Source organism: Pseudopodoces humilis, chromosome 2 (assembly GCF_049639895.1).
Source record: "Pseudopodoces humilis isolate 2021_Gansu_Grassland_sample_001 chromosome 2, ASM4963989v1, whole genome shotgun sequence".
NCBI lineage: Eukaryota > Metazoa > Chordata > Aves > Passeriformes > Paridae > Pseudopodoces > Pseudopodoces humilis.
The window spans coordinates 95409457-95429077 of NC_142201.1; the positions used below are offsets into that span (position 1 = coordinate 95409457).

At 42.5% G+C, this 19621-nt stretch overlaps 1 protein-coding gene across 13 annotated transcripts in view; it reads left to right on the forward strand.

Annotated features, from left to right (window-relative positions):
* The first annotated feature begins 1288 nt into the window (after positions 1-1288).
* The window catches only part of ZPLD1 (zona pellucida like domain containing 1), a 98047-nt gene continuing 79714 nt past the window's right edge, over positions 1289-19621 (forward strand). For 6 of the 13 annotated variants that reach the window (XM_014253321.2, XM_088051386.1, XM_088051387.1 and 3 more), the window contains exon 1: positions 1289-1415. The gene's annotated coding sequence lies outside the window, so the exon portion shown is untranslated. Of the gene's footprint in view, positions 1416-5767; positions 6004-19621 lie in introns of those variants that run through there. The other 7 variants (XM_088051389.1, XM_088051393.1, XM_005523962.3 and 4 more) reach the window with 5 other exon arrangements.

Below are 19621 nucleotides of genomic sequence, written 5' to 3' on the forward strand. Positions count from 1 at the left end.
GGATGAGATGACAAGGTGTTTTCCAAATCAAGCTCTTCTATGATTCTATATCCACTTTCTCATTCATGTTTATGTTTAACTCCGAGCTTTATCAGTGGTGAGCATGAATCCCACAGTGCTTCCATAACCCAGTATTTCTAACACCAACACACACACACACAAATTAGCAGCTGAGCTTCTAAAACTGATCTGAACATACATGTTTTTACAAAGTCAGGTTTCACTTGCCTTTGGTTTTGATTCTTAAAAGATACCTGCTTTGAAGCACTTCTGAGCTCCGGGAATTTAATTTTGTTTTAATGAGGGTCCAGATTGTCTTAATTGCATGATACTTGGCACTGCTAAGAAAAACAGTAGCAATCATAAGACCTTTGATATTTGCCAGAGGTGCACCAGAACCTGTGGGTTATTTTTTATGTGTCTTATTCTCCAGCCCATTTTTCAGGTGTGGCTGACTATTACTTCTTTCCAGTTAGTGGACATGAACTTTAGTCATGAGTGACTTTGTTTTCTACATCTGATATGACACACAGTACCTGGAAGTTCTGTTTATTTTTTAAAGATAAAATGAAAAACTGCTTTGTCATAGCTGACTGCCTCAGTATTTTTCAGCATGGTGCTAAGCCACATCAGTTCATTTAATGTGTGTGAGCACGTGTGTTTGTGGGTTCACATCACTGCTAGCAGATTTCTCCTTCCCTACCCATGCTAATTACTCTGTCCATTAGTTCAAAGTCTGAGAGAAGGGGGAAGGCAGAGATGATAATTAATCATGAACTGGACAGCTTGTGCTGTTTGAATTATTATAGTATGTGTCAAGAAACAGGCTAATTTTTGGTCATACTCCATTGGATCTGGATTCAGTGCCCACTGGAGTCAATGGACTTGGCTTTGTTGACTCCAGCAACACAGGATACAGCTTGTGGAGGCTGATCCACCTCCAGCTCACACAAAACGGCCCCCTCTTTATTGCCATGAGATTTTTTCTGCAGGGCTGAATATTTCCAGGCTCTCTCTCCCAATATTCCAGTGTAATTCCCCTTTGCTGGTAACTCACCAGTACTTCTTTAAAGGAACCAGGGTGAATGATGTCGAGTGGCCCATCTGGGCATCACTGGGAGGGAGAGACAGCAGCAGGGCTGAGGAAATTGGAAGAGACTGTGGATAGTTATATCAATGTGCTGCAAAAGGGAGAATCACCTGTGAAGAAGAATTCAGTGGGCTCTGAGGTGCCTCCTTTGGGTTATAAAAGGTCTGGAAATGCATTATCATGTTTTTATTTTGTCATCTAGAGAGGTGGAATAGAGACAGAAAGATTTGATGGGACCTGCCCGCTATGGCTGTGGTCAAGAGCTTGTATGCTAATTCTCTTAGTGGCTAGGAGAGTAGGTGGTGACAAAAACCTAACCCAAAAGGTATGCTTATTCTTCATTTCTGTATGTGTTCTCCAGGCTGTAAGTACTTTTTCTTGTGCTGATGCTGTGCAAAATTTTAGTGAGGCTTTATTTATTTTGTCCTGGTTTTTTTTGTGACTCATTTGACTCAGCTGCAGCTTCCTTAATGCCCTTGTTTTTTCTAACCCATCCATGAAGAGGTAAATAATTTATGCCAGTGTGACTTTTAAAGGGATATTTATTAATTAATTCAAGCTACCTCTATTGTTTGGCTGTACCCATTGAACTGGTAGTAGCTATGGACAGACACAATGGCCTTCCCTGTGCAATTGTAGTTTTATTTCCTTCTGAGAAAAACAGCCCGGTTTAATAAGTGTTTGAGCCTGGGCCTTGGTTCTGCTGCAAAAGAGGGGTACTCTTAATATGCCTTAGTTAGCACTTGGTGGGAACCTAGGGAAGACAAAGCATTTTTGTAGCTGTGACTCTGGATAGTGAGCTGAGCTAGTCACCCTGTTAATTATGGACAGTAGCATGAATGGACTGATCCTCAAAACCATGTTGATTTTGCAGATTAGGTCCACAGATCTGTAAATAAATCTTTCAGGTCTAGACACCAAATACAGGTGTGAAATAACTTTTTGTTTGCTGCTTAGCTGCAGTTGCAAAGGAGTCCTGTCCCTCTAAGTGTGACCAAAATGGAGTTGATTTGGCTTTCCATTACTCCATCTCTTATCAAATGCATGTAGCCCTGGCATGTGGGACTTGCCATACATAGCTTAAGAGAACATTTTTCAGCATCTGCACTTACGAAGGTGGCTATTCCTTCCCTTTTCCCAAGAGCTCTTCCTCCCTTCTTCAGCGTAATCTCTCCTGCTGCTGTTTGCTTGCCTAAGGCTTTCATTATCCTAGGAATATGATCTCAGCCTGAAATCCAAACCAAGATGTAAACAAGAGAGCAAGTGGCAGAACTGTTCATTTGGGGTTGTTGTCTTTTTTTTCGTTTGTTTGTTTTCTGGAGAGGTAACCTTTGTGTTTAGCATCTTCTTTCAATTGCTGAGCTGTTCCCATGTCTTTGAAGGGTTCCCCTGCACTTGTTTGTGGCACGCTGTTCCTAATCACCTCCGATTATTGCTACACATATTTGGCTCGTTTTATCTGTCTGTGATCTGGAGATAGGAGCAGGAGGAGGAATCGCGGTGCCTTCTTAGCCTGCGATGGCAGTGCAGAGCCCGCACACGGCCCGGCAGGGTGAGACAGCGCTGGGGAAGGAGGGAAGATGCTGTTTGCTAATCCCGGTTCTCCTGCTAAAGCCACTCCGGCCAGTAACAGCGCTGTGACAGAAGAGGCTGTGTGTCTGTCCCTGGCCAGCCGCGGGGACAGGGAGCCTCATGCCAGCACTGGAAGGGAGCTTGTTCCCCCTTCGCCAGGCTCCTGACAGCGGTGCCAGCATGAGCACGTCTGGGAGACCCCCGAGTCCCTTTTGTTCCTGTCTCCCTCCCTCCCCAGCTGTCCTTGGAGGCCAGGCTGGAAGCTGGGTGTGCCACCCCTGGCCGATACTCGAGTGGCCGCGGTGTGTGCGGGAGCGAGGGCAAGCCCGGGGCACTGAAATGCTCCGTGTTGCAGCACCTCCTGTGTGCTGCGCCGCTTCCAGCCCCTGCCTCCTCCCCTCCCCGCTGACTAACACTGCAGGAATGCGCCAAGCCGAAGTCTCTCGGGGTTCTGTTTAAATTTTCACTTTTATTTTGAGTTCTTGATTAAAAGAAGCCAAAGAGACGCGCAGTTCTCTGGGCTTCTAAATAAGACAATGCTGTGCAGCTGGTGTGTCTTCAAAAATTAGCTATGGATTTTTAGGTCTTCCTAATTACTTCCTAATACTCCAGAGAGAACTCCCTTCTCAGAGAGCAGGTACTCAGCTCCTACAACTTGTGTCCTGCTAAGATACAATAAGAAGAGCAGCAAAATCATTAGCTGCTCCCAAAAGCTTAGCCGAAGAATTTAAAATATGCTGTCCAAGAGAATATGAAGGTTTGAAAAACAACGATATTGTGGCTCCTAGTGTGGTCTTCTAGGCAGTGCAGAAATGAAAACAGCCTAAGCTGAAGGTCTCCTGAAAAAGCAAGTGCAATTCATATGCTGTGCTCATATTTCTGGTGAGACCTTCCATAATTATTTCAATATTAGCCTGACCAGTTAATAAGCTTTCAGAGTGGGAATGTGAATTGCTACTGAGGGCTTTCTTTCTGCCTTACAACTGGTTGATCAGTGATTTAAAATCAAGTGAAGGCTGGGATTTCAAAATCTGAAGGACATTTTGCACTTGGCAATGTTTTCAGCCATTGCTTCTAACTTTTGCATACTTGTCTCCCATAATCTGGAATAATGTTTTCTTGCCTCAGTCAACACCATCATTGAAGTAATGATGCGAAATTAGTCATGATCCAGTAACTTACAGAGTGGGATGGTTCGTCAGCACAGAACTTTGTATGTTTTAGATTGCAAGGTTGGAACCTACTCACCCGCTTTGCTTTTGATTTTTAAAAATAAATAGCACAAGTTGGGATGCTTTCTAAAACTAACAAAAATAGAGAAAGAAAATATGATTATTTTCAGGGTTCCAGCTCAAGGGGGCAAAGGTCAAAAGCCTGTAATAGATTGAAGTTATTAATTAACATCTACTTACTGGATTTTTCCTAATTTATGAGTTCATGTATTATAAGTCCTTTGGTAAAACATCATAAATGTGCCCAGTGAGTAGTCATACAGTATGAATTGACAAAAAAAAATCTTAGAACATAGCAGCTACAAATTAGTAGAGCCTCTTCTTGACTGGAGCAGATCAAAATTCACTCAACAAAACAGTTCATTGAAAGAATGGCTTCTCAGTAGTTTTAATAAGGTAGAGGAATCCCCCTGGGTGCTGGAGAGGAGTTGGGTCTGCCGGGTGTGCTCCCATGCCTGGAGCAGGACACAGCTGTAGTGCTGGGGGCTGAAGGGCAGCCCCACAACTGGGACAGAAATCAGCTGCTTCCTTATTAGGGACACTTTTTGGGTGTCTGTACTGTATTTTTGTCTGTGCCTGTACTCCAGGTGTGGGTGAGGGCTCTGGTGCCATTGCTGTGCTGAACTGACTAGGACAGACTTGGGAGGACCAAGGAACTGCTGGGAAAGGTGGGAGCCCTCATTGGAGACCTCCAAGAGGCTTGTGATGATGGACATTTGTCTGTGCTTTTATTAAACAGGGCTGTGCAGTTTGAACAGAATATTAAACCTCAAAATGACCTGGAGAGCATCTGCTTCCCCTCTAGTCTGCAGAATTTAATATAATAACCAGGACATCATGAATGCTTGTATCCCTTCTAGCGGAAGGGGAAATGAAGAGGGAGGCAGGCAAGTCTAAAAGCATGGAGTCAAGAAGGTGAAGACCAAAGGGCTCGATGAGGCTGTCCCTGGAAGCTGGAGAGCTTTGTGCAGGGAGGAACACACAGTCCATCTTATTCTGATTAAGCCATATTTCAATAATAAATGCAATTTCAGTATGAGAGGCTGAAACATGACTGGAAATCAGTGTTAATTAGACAGTGGCCATTTTACTTGTAGGAGGTTTGATCTCATACAGAATCCCCAAGGGATCAGGATCTTGCAGGAGGTGAATCTCCATATCTGCCTAACTGCTGCTCTGCCTCCTATCATCGTGGCTATTTGCAGTCACTAATAACCTTGTAACTTGCCTGTAAGGCATTGTCTTTGCCTTATGGATTAGAAGCTGAAGTGCTGTACAGACAAATGACTTGCTGGAGGTCATGCAGGAAATCTCTGTGAGCACCAAAACTTGTAAACCTGTATTTCTGAATCATGACTTTAACATCTCTGTACCAGCTTTGGCTTGGTTAAGGCTGTGTTCCTGTGCAGAATGAAAGACCAGAAAAAACCCCAAAAAGCACAAAACATGCCAAACCCCATGCTTGCATTCTTTAGTGGGAAACAGTGCCTGTAACTCAAGCTTTTCTCTTATCCTCTGACCCTTCATATTTCCCTAGCTTTCAGTTACCCTAAAGAGCTTTTCCTAGTGTGGTTACTTGGTCAATGAGTGAACCTTCAGGGTCACAAAGCCTTCTTGCCTGCTGCTTCTTGGATTTTTCTTTGGTTTTTTTTTCCTTTTGGTGGTGTTAGAGGGCAGGCAAGGGAGGGACCTCAGAGGCAGGCAGCCAAGGGTGTGAGCAGTGCCAGGTTAAGTAATGGTTGTGCTGACATGGATTCTCGTAACTGCTGCCTATTCCTGCCCTGCCAGGAACAGCCCATTGGGCAGCAAGTTTTGGAGGTCTAATCAGTCCAGATCAATAATCTGTTGACCTGTACAGGGCTGCAGGAGAAACTCTGCACTTATGTGTGTGTTTTCTAAGGGAACTTATTAATTAAATGTAATAATATTTAATTATCTTGGTAATAGGCGTCTGGGAGCTACAGGAGTCTGATGAAGAAAATGTGAGAGGCTAGGGAGGTTGGTGTGATCATCGTGCAGGATAGAGGGCACAGGCTGAGCTCAGGGGGGATGCAGGGCAGCTGCTCCCAGGAGTGCCGGACCCCAGGCGCAGGATGCTGCTGATCCCTGGTAAGCAGTGCCTTGCTCTGCTCATATCTGCTCAGGAGAGGGTATGATTCCCTCCCACTTTTTTGTCTACCTCCTCTTTTGTTTATTCCAGGTCTGTTTGAGATGGTCTGCAGGCATTTTGAAATGCCCGAGCAAATCCTCTGTGTTGGTTCAAGCTTTAAAGCCCTCTGAACAGGCTGGACACCACTTTCTGATGTCTATAGGATAGGAAACTATCTTATTTTCAGTAATTGCTTAAAATGGGATGCTAACCTAAATTTTCTTCATTAAGCACAGTCTAGCTCTTTAACTGACTGATGAAGCAAACCCTGATATCTCATTTCTAGATGTTTTCCTGCCCACTTTGAGTTCATTAATTTTTCCATTCACAATGTCAGAGAAGCAGCTCAAAGCCTAGTGCTCTGAAGGTGACTGTTCAAAGGAACAGCTTGATGGACATACTGATGTTTAGATATATTTTGAGGTCTTCTACCAAAAAAAAAAAAAGACATTAGGTTCTGAATGCCAAAATATCATTATGGAAATATTTTGGAGAAAACTAAGTTTGTTTGTGGACTTTTATTTTGAATTATCATATTTGTTGTGATTTGTAGTGGCCTATATCTGTGATAGAGTTGTAAATTATTTCCCTGACTGGGATTCTTTCACAAGTTTTAGCACTGAGCACATCTGTGCATTACTTCACGTTATTCCTTGGTTTTAAGAAATTTGTGTTTTCAGCATTTTGTCTATTAAATGTGGTCACTTCCATCAGGGTGATGTGAAGAGCAGGTGAGCCATTTGTGGAGTGTTCTTGACTTGAGTTTTGCTGGGGCATGGGCCTCAGCACAGAATCTGAAGTGGAGCTGGCAGGAACTGGGGGGCAGAGGTGGAGGCACTCAGTGAGACCCAGAGCCCCTTCCTCTGCTGGGGCAGACCTCAGCTGCCGTGTCACTGGGGAAGAGAAGGCTTCATCTGAACCTTTTATGTTGACACAAAGGGGCTTTGCATTGCTTAACTGCCTTACTTGAGACAATACTTCACCTTGTGGGGGATATCTCTGACAAGACACCATGACTTGAAGCATCTGTTTTGCCTCTGTGGGCTGCATGTGTAGGGATGTTGTCCATTCCTCCATGGTGTGAAAGGGTGTGCAAGCTTGCCAGAATCCGGCCGTCTACAGATACCAAGCACAGCTGCTGTGCAGCACTTGTGCAGAGTATCACAAATCTTAATTTTTGCAGGCTGATGTGGACCAACTCACATGCATAAACCCAGCAAGAATAGATTGCTGTTTTTCAGAATTTTCATTTAATCAAATAAAAAAATCCCTAAACATCTGCTGTAATGAAGATTTTGATATTTCTCAGATAATGTGTAAATACTTGTGACAATAGGAACGAGTAATACTCTATCTCTAAACAGCAGCTGAAATTTGCTCTTGATGTAGTTTGCAGAAGGAGCTCCACTCACTGGTAAATTGCTAGGCTGTTATTTGTGATGACTCAATCCTGAACTGAAAAAAAAAGTCATTTGGAGCAACCACACCAAAAGAAAATGTGACTACCCTACTGGGAAATTCTGCATTCAATGCAAAGTTACTTGTTTCATTATTTATTAAAATCAAAAATATTTGATGGTTTACTAATCTCATGAAGAGAAGCTACTGTACAGATTGGTTTAGAGAAAGTTTAATTATGGATGTAAGGGGAGTAGGACTGGAAGGTCTTTGAAAGAATTTGCTGTTTGTCTCTCTACATGTATGGCTGATATGGCTGATGCATGCAGAATGTTTTGGTTTCACTATGACTTAAAAAAAAAAAAATCCATCTTTGTCCAAGATGTGACCAACACCAGTTTTGGTGCTTCTTTTTTTTCCCTGACCAAATCAGCAATTCCACTTCCTCCTTTGCTCTCCACAAGGAGCAAATGCCACAGAATCAGAGAATGGTTTGGGTTGAAAGGAGCCATAAAGATTGTCTCTTTCCAACCCCCTCTGCTATAGGCAGACACACCTTCCACTAGACAAGGTTGCTCAAGGCTTCATCCAGCCTGGCCCTGAACACTTCCAGGGTTGGGGCATCCATAACTTCTCTGGGCAACCAGTTCCAAGCATCCATAATTTCTCTGGTCAAATCAGTTCTCAGCACCCTCATAGTAAAGAGTTTTTTTCTAATATCTAATCTGAAACATCATCTTTCAATTTAAAATTGTTACTCTCCATCCTATCACTGCACTACCTGACAAAGAGTCCTTTCCAGTCTTCTCTTTAGGCCCCCCTTTGGGTACCAGAATGTTGCTATAAAGTCTCCCTGGAACGTTCTCTTCCCTAAAAGCTAAATAACCCCAGCCATCTCCTATGGGAGATGTTCCAGCCCTTGCATCATCTCTGTGACCCTCCTCTGGGTCTGTCTTATGCTGGGGACCCCAGAGCTGGATGCAGCACTATGGGGGAAGGGGGGGGGTCTCATGAGAGTGGAATAGAGGGCAGAGCCACATGCTTTGACATGTTGGCTGCAATTTAGATGAAGCCCAGGACATGGTTGACTTTCTAGGCTGCAAGGCTGCATTGGCAGGTCATGCCTGGTTTGAGATCCACCTGGTGCTGTGCAGATGGCTGTGTGCTGGTGGGGCTCTGCAGGGTTTGCTGTTCCTATAGGCACAAATTGCCTCCTCAACAAAAAGTTCACCAGTGGTGGTCTGGAGACACTCCAAATTAAATATTGTAGGCTTATCCATGGCAATACCCTTTGCAAAAAGGTCATAGTTCATGAATTACTGTGTCATACATCTAATGCAGGACGAGGCCTGCCTACTTACAGGCACAATGGGGCTGTGTGTGCAGAGATGCCTTGGCTGGTCTGCAGGAGTTGGTGCTGGCCCTGGAAGCATGCTGTTTCATCAAAGCACTGCTGGGGGGTTGGTTCTATGCTCTGGATGGCTTTCAGATTCCAGCCAGCCATGAACCATGTGGATTCCTGGGGCTCTTTTTTGCTCCTTTTGTCTCCTTTGGGTGCTCCAAACCAAGCAGAGAGGGCTGTTTCTAGAAACAACAAATACTTTGCACCCACATGAAATGATTATAGTGTCATCCTTCTCACATCACCTGGACTATTCCACTGCCACTGACTGTGGACGAAGTCCTGGCTGCCTCGGTCTGAGACTGGCCAGTCTGAGACTGAGCAGTTTGCCTGCTGCATGGCTGGTGGGTAGGAGGGTGTACAAGAAAGTGGTGTCCCTATATGATGCTGTGGTAGTATGGCCTCAGGGTATCTTATTCTTTTTGGAGTCTCCTGCACCAGCAGCTCTGGCTACATGGCCATACCAGGAAGCACAGTCACAAAAATGGTAGAGATATAAATTACAGAAACAAATTCTATCTGAGCTTGAAATAACTGTGTCATGCTTCAGGGTATCCAAGTCACAATTTGGATCGGATTGGATTTACTGCCAGTCACAAGAATTGATTCTGGCAGGGATAATCAGTACTGCCTCTTGAATGGTGTCAACACATTCATGCCCAAGAGACACATTCCTTGCATTAACACATGACAATCAAAATACTTCAGTGGTGGATGAATGTACTGAGGGGCCTAAATACACAAATCTGTGTGCTTGATCAGCCATGATGACAATATTTTCTGATTTTAGTTTCTGAAGTGAAAACACACCCTTCTCAGTGGCAGATGATCTTGTCAGTCCAGGTTGCTCTAGGCAGAGCAGATGTACTGTGTGTGTGCTTGTGTTACCTAGCACATGGTGGGGGGGAGAAACTATGCTGGTACGTTGTGGCCTGGATACACCTAGGAGAGATGGAGCCCTTCTAAATGTGGAGCCTCATGTAGCTGTACTGTTTAAACCTGCCTTGTCCATGTGTTGTGTGCATGTTGGTCATAAGGAGCTCACTTGACGGTCAGGATTGGAGACTGCTCTGGGCAAGTATCTCCAGCAGTGCCATGGTGAGCACACCTGGAGAGCTGCACCAGTTTGTCTGGACCCTGTCCTCTCTCCAGAAGTGGCCATGAAGACAGGGACTGTGGTGGAAGGCAGGGCAAGGCAGGTGTGCATGTTACTGCTCCCGTTGTGAGGTGGTGCTCACAGTAACTTCCTGAAAGTCATCCAAGAACTTCTGTTGTGTACTTGTTCAGGGTTTTTACAGTATTATGTGATCGTGTGGTTTTACAGTCTTCTCTGCCTTCATGGGAAACTCCCCGTGAGTCAAGGTTTTAAGCAGCAAATAACCTCTATGAAAAATGCAATGCTTCCCCCTTCCCTTCTCCTCACTTTGTTCCTGACCCTCAGGGCTGGGTTGGCAGTGCCTCAGCTCCTGGCTCTGATGCAGGCTGGTCATGGACTGTGCAGGTGGTTCAGTCAAGCCCACCACTGCAGATGATGCAGTGCCTTCAGGTGGGCTTTGGGACAGGTGAAGAGGAAACCTCTGCTCTTAGATGTTGCTGCTGCTCTGCACTATAGATCTGGGGCCTCGCTGTGCTAAGTGATGCACAAACAAATGTTCCAGCTCCTTCTGCACTGTGTTACAGCACACTGGAAGCTAAAAGAATTCTGCCATGAACTCGGGTAGTAATCCAAACAGACATATCTACGTTCTCTGGCTTTGCTAGCAAAAATTTGCCAAGTCACTTAAGGAAGTGAAGTAATTTCCAGAGACTCTGCAAAGCTGCTTTAGCAGATATTTTATTAGGCATCTTTGCCAGGAAACTGAAGCAATACTATGATATGGTAAGGGACTCTTAACTCTCTTCCAGTGTCAACATAGTGTGAACAAATAGCCAGCTGCCCCAGAGCTGTATGAAAGGATACACATCAAATACATGCTTGTGTGTAAGGCATGACAGATACTTGTCATAACCTTAAGCATATGAAAATATGTTGCTATCTGGACCAGAATAATCATTAGAAAAACACTTCGACTGCATTCTGAGCATTCTCCATTTCAGTGCTGTTGAAAGCCATATTGTAGCCAAGATATGAATATTTTAAATGATTTAGCTTTACGGTTAAGAAAAAGATCTCAGTTGTGAAATGAAATTCTTGTTTTTTTCCCCTGTCTCTTCTTGAAGAGAAGAGTGAGCCCCTTAGTACTGATCAACATTTTGTCAGCTTATAAGTTGTATATAGCATTCAGGGCAGACTTGAAATTCTACTTGAAATTCCTTTTTTAAAGGAACAGATTGATAAATTAAAAACAGAGCTGCAGAGCTCTATTTGCTTCAACAATTGATGTTAGTAAGTGGGAACAAAAAAATCGCTGGAAGTTTCATGCACTACTTAGTTTGCATTTCTGGGATTTTTAGAATAACCAAATATGCATCTTTTAAGGAGTAACTGAATTCAGTTTATGCAAAGAATGCCAGTGTTAACATTTTTTTGTTTTATGACTTTCAAATTTGCTGTTTGACAGAAGCATATAGCTTTTCACATTAAGATAGGCTCTCTGCTCTCCTCACTGTCTGAATAAAAGGCAGAAACTGACACTTGTGTATTATGATATTTATACTGATGTACCTTTTGATGCAAAACCATTTTTTTTCCCCTACTTAACAGGCAGCTTCCTTTATGTGGTACTGAGTGCTAGACAATGAACCCCAAGTGATTGTAATACTCTCTAGATGCTTCAATTATGTCACTTTTTCAGAATTCTGATGTGGAGCAGGATCATCCAGCCTGCTTGAGCAGCCATCCTCCTCCCTTTCACAACATTTAAAAAGTTTTCCTAAAAGGTGAGGTTGTTTCAAATGCTCTAAGTGTTGAATCAAGAATGCCTGGGTAAATCAAGTAGCAGAGATGCCTTATTTAGCATGAAGTGAAAAAAACTGTGATGGATTCTTATATCATGAAAAACTGGTCATCTTCCCATCATCCTGGAAGTGCCCCAGTTGCACAGCATATACCACTGGGGCAGAAGGCATTCAGCATGTGAAAGTTGAATGTGTTGGAAGTTCACTTGTGTTTTTAACTTTAAAGAAGATGTTTGTGGAAGAGCTGTTGGGCGTACTCTGATACGAAGGAATGATGAGCAATGGCCAAGAGTACAAAGGTCCTTTGGCTTTATTGCCTGGCTCTGGCATATTTGTGTATTGGGGCTCTCCAGGAGAGGTGGGATCTGCCTCCAGGGCAGATGTCATTCATCCACTGGAAAGTACACCTGCCTGTTGCAAAACTGTGGAAATTAGGCATGCTAGCTTGTTTGTTTTTCAGAAATTGTGGGGCTGCAGGGAAACGATGAGGCTTTCCAGAACACTGTGTAAAGTTGAAATCAATGGGTAGTCTGGCACTGTGGCAGCCAGAGCCTCCAAGGATTGTGATTCAGTCCTGGCTGCAAGCTGGCACCTGTGGGGTGGTGGTCAGGACATGGACATCACACCTGTTCTCATCAGTCTGGCCAAAAGAGATAGGAGCAGCTGTGCTGTTATGCCTCACCAGAAGTGGTGGGATACCTATGGGAGGGTCCTGACCATGAGCAGTACCCAGGCTTGGCCTTCTCCTGCCTGATGTCACTTGACCCAGCTCTTCTACCTCATTGTGTGCTCAGCTTGTGGAGTAGACTCTTCACAAAGAGCTCCATCTGGATTCATACTGATCATCTTCTAATATGGGCTTATCCCACTGTGTAGAAAGAATAGAGGTTTTTAATTGAAGAAACAGAAAATAATGTGGTGGTTGCATTTTCAAACATGTAGGAAATGTAGATGTGGTACTAGGACAAAGAGTGTTGCAACAGGTCACTGTATTGTGGCAACACTGAAGGAGATCCAGCTGGGTTAAAGCTCTGGCTTTTCCACCAAAGCAGGTGTCTTTTGCCCTTGCATGATGGGCTAACAGACTGGTAGTGCTGGAGGCTGATGTTGGCCAGCTCTCTTTAGCACCTTCCTCCTTGAAAGCACCTCTTTTGTTAATGCACTGGGGGATATAATGAGGAAATGAAACAGGTAAATGCATCTTTTGTAGGTGTATACTCATCTTCCTGTTGTCGTAATGGGAATTCGCACTTTTTAAATCTGCATTGACACAATTCCTGAGTCTGAGGTAATAGGGATCAACTTCTGTTGTGCCAGGATGTGAGTCTTGAGATCAGCATGGCTGTGAGCCATTGGAAATATTTTACTTGGTATAAGGAGAGATGAATAGCAGGGTTGTATGTCAGGTCTAGCTGAATAAAGACTCCAGTTAATCTCTGCTGAGGATTTTCAAAGGGAAGTATTTATCCTTGTGCCAAATGTCTTTACCTGATATGTCTGACCTAGGGTGTTGGTGTATTTCTCTTCTAAAGGATGTGAGATTTGGCATGCTGCTGATTTGCTAGTTTTTTCCCTGAGAAGGGCAGGTGTGGGTGTACTTCTGCTCTGTTCCAGTGCACCACTGCAGAAGTGGTGAGAAGTGAGGGCAAACAGAGCAAGGCCCTCTTGAGGGGTGAAGGTCAAGGTATGTGCAACTGGCCTGCTAATCAATGTATCTCAAGTGCAATAAGAATTTAAGATAGAACTCCTCCACCTAGAAATTATTCTTATAAAAGTGTGAATTTATATACACAGGGAAATACAAAGCTCTGGGGGGAAAGTCTATATCTGCTGGATATCACTGCAAAAACTGGAAGTGCTTAGTCTCTTTCATTTTTATTTTAAAAAAGCACCTCCATTTAACAGTGTAACAATGACTTCAGAATTCTTTAGGTTACAGTCTAAGAGCAGAGGGACCAAATTATTGAAAAATTTAACTTTGCTGAAGCAGAGAATGTGGCTCAGCCAGTGGGCTACTGGAGACCTTATCTCTCACTGCAGCAACCTGAAAGGAAGCTGTAGCGAGGTGGAGGTTTGCCTCTTCTCCTAAGTAACAAATGATAGGGTGGCAGAGAATGGCCTAAATTTGCACCAGGAGATGTTTAGATTGGATATTAGGAAACATTTCTTGATGAAGAGGGTTGTCAACCACTGGAACAGGCCGCCCAGGGAAGTGGTTGAATCATCATTCCTGGAGGTATTTAAAAGATGTGTAGATACGGCACCTGGGCACAAGGTGGGCTTGGAAGTGCTGGGCTGATGGTTGGACATCATGATGTTTAAAGTTCTTTTCCAACCTAGATGATTCTACAATTCTAGTTCTATGCTCTTTCTGATGGTTTTCAACATTTACGGACAAATGACGAAAGTGTGTGTACGTGTCAAAGCTGAAAGCAAAGTCTCAAGGAAGGGAGCAAGAATATACTCTGGATGTTCTTACAAGACAATTTTGAGCTGAGAAACAGTGGTGGGCAGGAGGACTCTGTTTTGGAGGGAAAAAGCCCCTCCTTATTCTCATTTTTCCTGCAATCCAGATCAAAATTTTTAATGATCTGAATGTTCAATCAGACTTATGCTAAAAGCAAACCCAAGTAGTGAGGTGGTGATGCATCATTCTGTGGGGTTTCCTTGTGTGTAAAAGCAGAAAGTTTGAGCTGATGTTTGGTATGCAAAGCAGAAAGGAGGAACAAGCTGTGAAAGGTGTGAGAGTTAAGAGATGGCTAAGCATAGGTTTGCTGAAACTCTGTAGTACTGGAAGAATAAAAAGTGGGGGGGCTTCATGCTCTTCATGGGGTGATCCAAGCAGGCTGTAAAGAGTGTTGATGAAAAAGTTGAAGCAAAAGGAGAAGTGAAATGTGCACTCTAAAGGAAACTTAAAAAATCACATGGTTATAATGAAAAAGAAATTAATCCACACACTTTGATAAGGAATGGAATTTTCTGCCGTTTCCCGGACAATGCTGGCATCATGCAGCCACTTTATTTAGCTTGTCTTGTACTAAAATATTTCTGAAAAATCGTTGTTTTATCAGCATCTTTCTGACTGGGATTCCTAAAAAAAAATAAAATAAAAATAATTTATTCATGAACACACACAATTCAGTGCTCATGGTGTGACTCTTGGGGATGTCCTGTGCAAAGCTAAGAGTTGGATATCCCAACTCAGAATATACTGTGACTCTGTGACTGCTAAACTCAGCTGCTTGCTTTGCCTGGATGTCCTGCAGCACCATCTCCATTTTCTACAAGACACCAGGAGTCTTAAATTGATCATTTGGGGTCTTTTATTTTCTGCCCACTGTTCATGTTTTTAAAGTGATCAGTCTGCCTCTTTTAACACACAGAACAGTTTTTAGCTGTGCTTGGCTTTTGAATCTAAATGAAAGGAAGAAATTGCAATGTACATGGCAGGCTGTGGTGGGAATGTTTTTCCACTGTGGGGATGTTTGTAAGGAGGGGGAGCAATGTTAGAGGACAGTAGAATTGCAGGGAGGGAAAGAAACTGAAACAGCAGTTCTTCCCAAACTAGAAGAATGTGGGATGCAAGAGGAGAGGTGAAGCTTGTTTTTGAAGGACCAGGAGCAGGATGATGCAGGGGCCAGGACATACCCACACAAGGAAAAAGGGGTGAGAACAAGGAGGAAAGAGACCTGCAGTGATGATTTTCATGCCTTTTCTACAAAGGAGCAACATCCTGTTTAAGGATCTTAGAGGAGTCTTCTGGAGTCTGCTAGGAGAGGAAAACTGCATGTAATTCTGAGCTGAGCTGATTAGTTTAATAAATCTGGCTATATGGGGGTATTTTCACAGCAATACTACAGGTATTTTTGAAAAATGGAAACCTGAGTAGAATTACACCTAATACTACTTGAAGTAGAATCGTTTTACACTGACTGGGTTCAGAGAACTTTGCAGAAGTGCTCCTGAAGCTCAAGTAGATAATGCTGGGGTAGAGTAGCTTTAATCAATGATACTAGCAGCTTATTAACATGAATCTCAAATAAACTGGCAGGAACAGAATTTGTTAGAACTTTTAGAAGTTCTGTACATCCAGATAAAATGACAAACTTGGCAAAAAACATAAAGAGTTGGAAAAGTATTTCTCCCAATTGTATTTCAGATTGTGTAAGAGATGATGTAGCATTATTAAATTTATTATAAGACAGAGCAAATGTATAATTGCACACAAGTACAAATATACAGGGTGGAGGTGCATGTTTGTATATATTTCAGTATTTATAAACACTTGTGAATATATATATATATGCATAGACACATTCCTTTTTATGAAGTTTTTTTAAAGAAAACCTCATACAGGTAAAAAAGAAATGGAAGTATAAATGTAAAATGAATGATAGAGCTGTTCAGCTTTGTAAAACCAAACAAGTCTCAGTCACAAATAAGTGTTATGTGTCTGGATGCCTGATAGGAGGTAGTGAAAAGTGAGTTACTAAGAAACACATGCCTCACTCCAAAGTATGCAGTGCTTGCTCAATAAATGCAGGCATTTGTTTAAATAAATATTGACTATAATTATGGTATCTTAATGGCTTTTATGAACTTTTTACTATGTGTTTAAGTGACAGGAAATCTTTAATCTGACTTGATTGAGATTTAATGTTTTATCTTGTTCAGATTTGTTTGCTCTTTGTAGCTTGGATTCTGACAAAACTTCAGCTGGGAGCAGGATACAAAATTCCACAATCCATGATAGTAGACTTACTTGGGCATCTGCCTTGCATAGTATAAAACAGACAGTTAAGTGTTTTTGCATCTAGGTGACAATTCAAAGCAGATCACTAAATTTCTTCTCCTTTATCACTATCACAAATTTCTGTCCTTTATCACAATAATTGCTGTTCCCTGGGAAAGCTTTCTTCATCTAGAGCAGACTCAGGAAAATCAGACTAATTGAATTTGGTTCTGTAGATCAATGAATGTAGGCTCTGCCTTTCTGTGGTAGATACTTTTCTGTAGCTTCTATCCAAAATGGGAAGACGCTTTTATTTCTTCGGCTGTACATGGTTAAATATAAAATAGGTATGCACATACCTATTCTGTGTGAGGTTTGTTAGACCATTTGCTCATAAAGACTGCTTTTTCAGCTCCTGTTCTTAGAAATTTGATAAAGAGACAGTAAAGGTAGTGTGTGTGCTGTTTTATGTGCTTTTTCAGTGCAATTTTAAGCAGGAGACTGTCTGCATTGTTAAAAGTTGTTGGGCTGGATACAAATTGAACTCATCAGCATGTAGAGGTTTTACTGTCAGAGTATGACTTACTGGAAGCTATTAAATAAATTTTCCTGAGTGTTTTGAAAGGGCATAAATGGCTGAAAAAGAAAAATTAGAAAGTAAGCGTGGCTGGGGAGAAAAGAACAGGTTCTTCTGCTTAAATGTGGAGCTAGGGAAAAGGTGAGCTTTTTGGTAGATTACACTCTCTCTAATTGCAGCCCTGCCTTCCCAGTTCTGGTTTGAAGAATTAGAAATTCATTCCTTAATGTTTTAGAGGCTTTTGCATAGCTCTATGGGTGAAATTTACAATGACCTTAATCATTTTGGGCCACAATATTCCTGATGTCTGTGTAGCTTTACCAGAGCCATAGAGAGCAACCCCTGGCATGTGGAAGTGAAGTGCATCTTTACAAGGCAAACAGGCTTACACCTCTTTCTGCCACAGAATGAAACTTTGGTTGTGAAAGAAAAACAATGAGCTGGTTGAGGGTTTTTCTAAGCTGTCACTTCCCCATTTCTCAGTGGGGGCAGAGCAAGTATCAGCTTAAGATAACACCAAACATGATAGCAAGGCATGCTTTATATTCTCCAGAATACTGGCTATGAGTATGCCTTGCAGGAAGGACTGACACATCACATGCAATGTAGAAGGATGTGTCTTTGAAATGGACAGTATTAAAACATTTGTTGTTGTTGATTTCAAATCGAAATCTATTTTCAGGGAAAAACGAAAACATACTAAATATTTTGTTTTTATTTTCTTTTCAAGGGGAGGAAGGAAGAGACCTTCTTAGCTAGTTCAGATCATGGTTTCCTACCTAGTTTGTTAAAGATTAAAAGCCTTAGGAGGGAGTGTGCCTTCAAGTATCTCTGGTGATAGAACTCAACAGGGAGGTTTCAGCCCTAATTTGTGAATGAGAAACATCACAAGAAGTTGAATACAGACTGAGAAATCAGCTTAAATGCCCCATGGAAAATTTGACTGAACTGGAGATGATATCAAATTCCCCCATGAACTAAACTCATCTGTCCTTAAACTTCTAATGAGGTCAGTACCCTGGCAATGGTAGGAGAATGAAGTTGCTCTTAAAAAAAAAGATAATAATAAAATTCCCAGGCCCAAAGAAATCAGGATTTTAAGACTGCATTGCTGCAGGAATTGTGGGTTTTACTTTTTGGGGAAGAGTGGATAAAGTGGTAGATATTCAAGATCAAAGCATTCTTTAAGGATAACTTTGTGGCTACTAAATTCAGGTTGAATACCCTGGCTTTCCTGGGTTGTACCTGTTGCTCCCCAGTTTGAGGACAGGCAGGGAGGAAGGTGCTGCTTAGTTAAGTGTCATGAGAATTTAACAGCCCTGAGGATCATGTGAGGAACATGTGAGGATCAGCAGGAAGGAGGATTGCACTTGACTCAGGTTGGCGCTATGCTGGCAGAATGCTGCCTGCTCAAAGGCAGACAATGTATAGTGAGATACTCCCTCAGCTCTGGAATGTGGGAAAGAATGGAGTATTGAGGGAGCTGTGTGACCTTAAGCAGCCGTTTAGACAAGCTCTAGGTTTTAGACCTCATGTGGAAGGTAGAGAGTGGCAGAAATATGCTGCCTGTCCATTTGTTGCACTGCTCTGGAGCAGAACAGCAAACAGGGTTAGGGCTTGGGCCAGGTACTTTCTGGTAGCCTTCCTGGTTGCCTTGTTCCTTGCCTTGCCTGGCCTCCCCAGGTGGATTTGGTCTGTGGGACTGGAGGCTGATGGAAAAACTTTCAGAGCTGCTCTGTAAAATGCAGAATATGTACCAGCCTGAGGGAGTGTGGGAACTGCACTGCAGTGGTGAGGCTTGAGAATAAGTGAAAACAGGTAGTATCACAAAGGGCATCAGGTCTCTTATGGATCCTGGCTGTGACTGACTTGTGCTGTTGGAAAGTAATTGGAGGAAGAGTTTTTAGCATTAAAAACCCTCTACCCTGTTTTTTTGGTAGAGCCACACAGGATTTTGTCTGCTTAACGCATCCTTTTTCTTTTCCCTTCCTTAGCTTTTCCTTTGTGTCCTTGCTATGGCATGTGCTCTTTTGAGCAAGTCACTGTGAGCTTTGTAGGCAGTGTTGCTTGCTCCCCACACAATTGCTCTGCTGCAATGTGGTTTGTGAAAATGAATTTGTTTGCTGCTGCTGTTCTCTTTACCCAAATATTTATCATAAGAGATATGAAGGCTGTTGTGGGATTTTTAAACTTAAGAGGTGGAGTGGGTAATTGAACATGTGAGACATGGAGCTCTTTTAACATCCCTGAAGGAAATCTGGATATTTTGTGTCTCTAACATTTTCCTTTTGTGTACTTGAGCTGTCTGTAACTTATAATCAATTCAACCCTTCCAACATTTTAAATGAGAAAAATAACCCTAATTTATAGCAATAGGTTCAATATATAGTGTATCTTACCCTGGTAATAAAAACATTCTACAATATTTTAATCTAGGATTATGGAATATACTTGGGTATTTTTTTAAATGAACATAAAGGCTGAATGCTGGAAGATGCTCCATGAAAACAAATTGTATTATTAATCAAACCAAAACACAGAATTATTCACATAGTGATTTTAAAGTGCCCA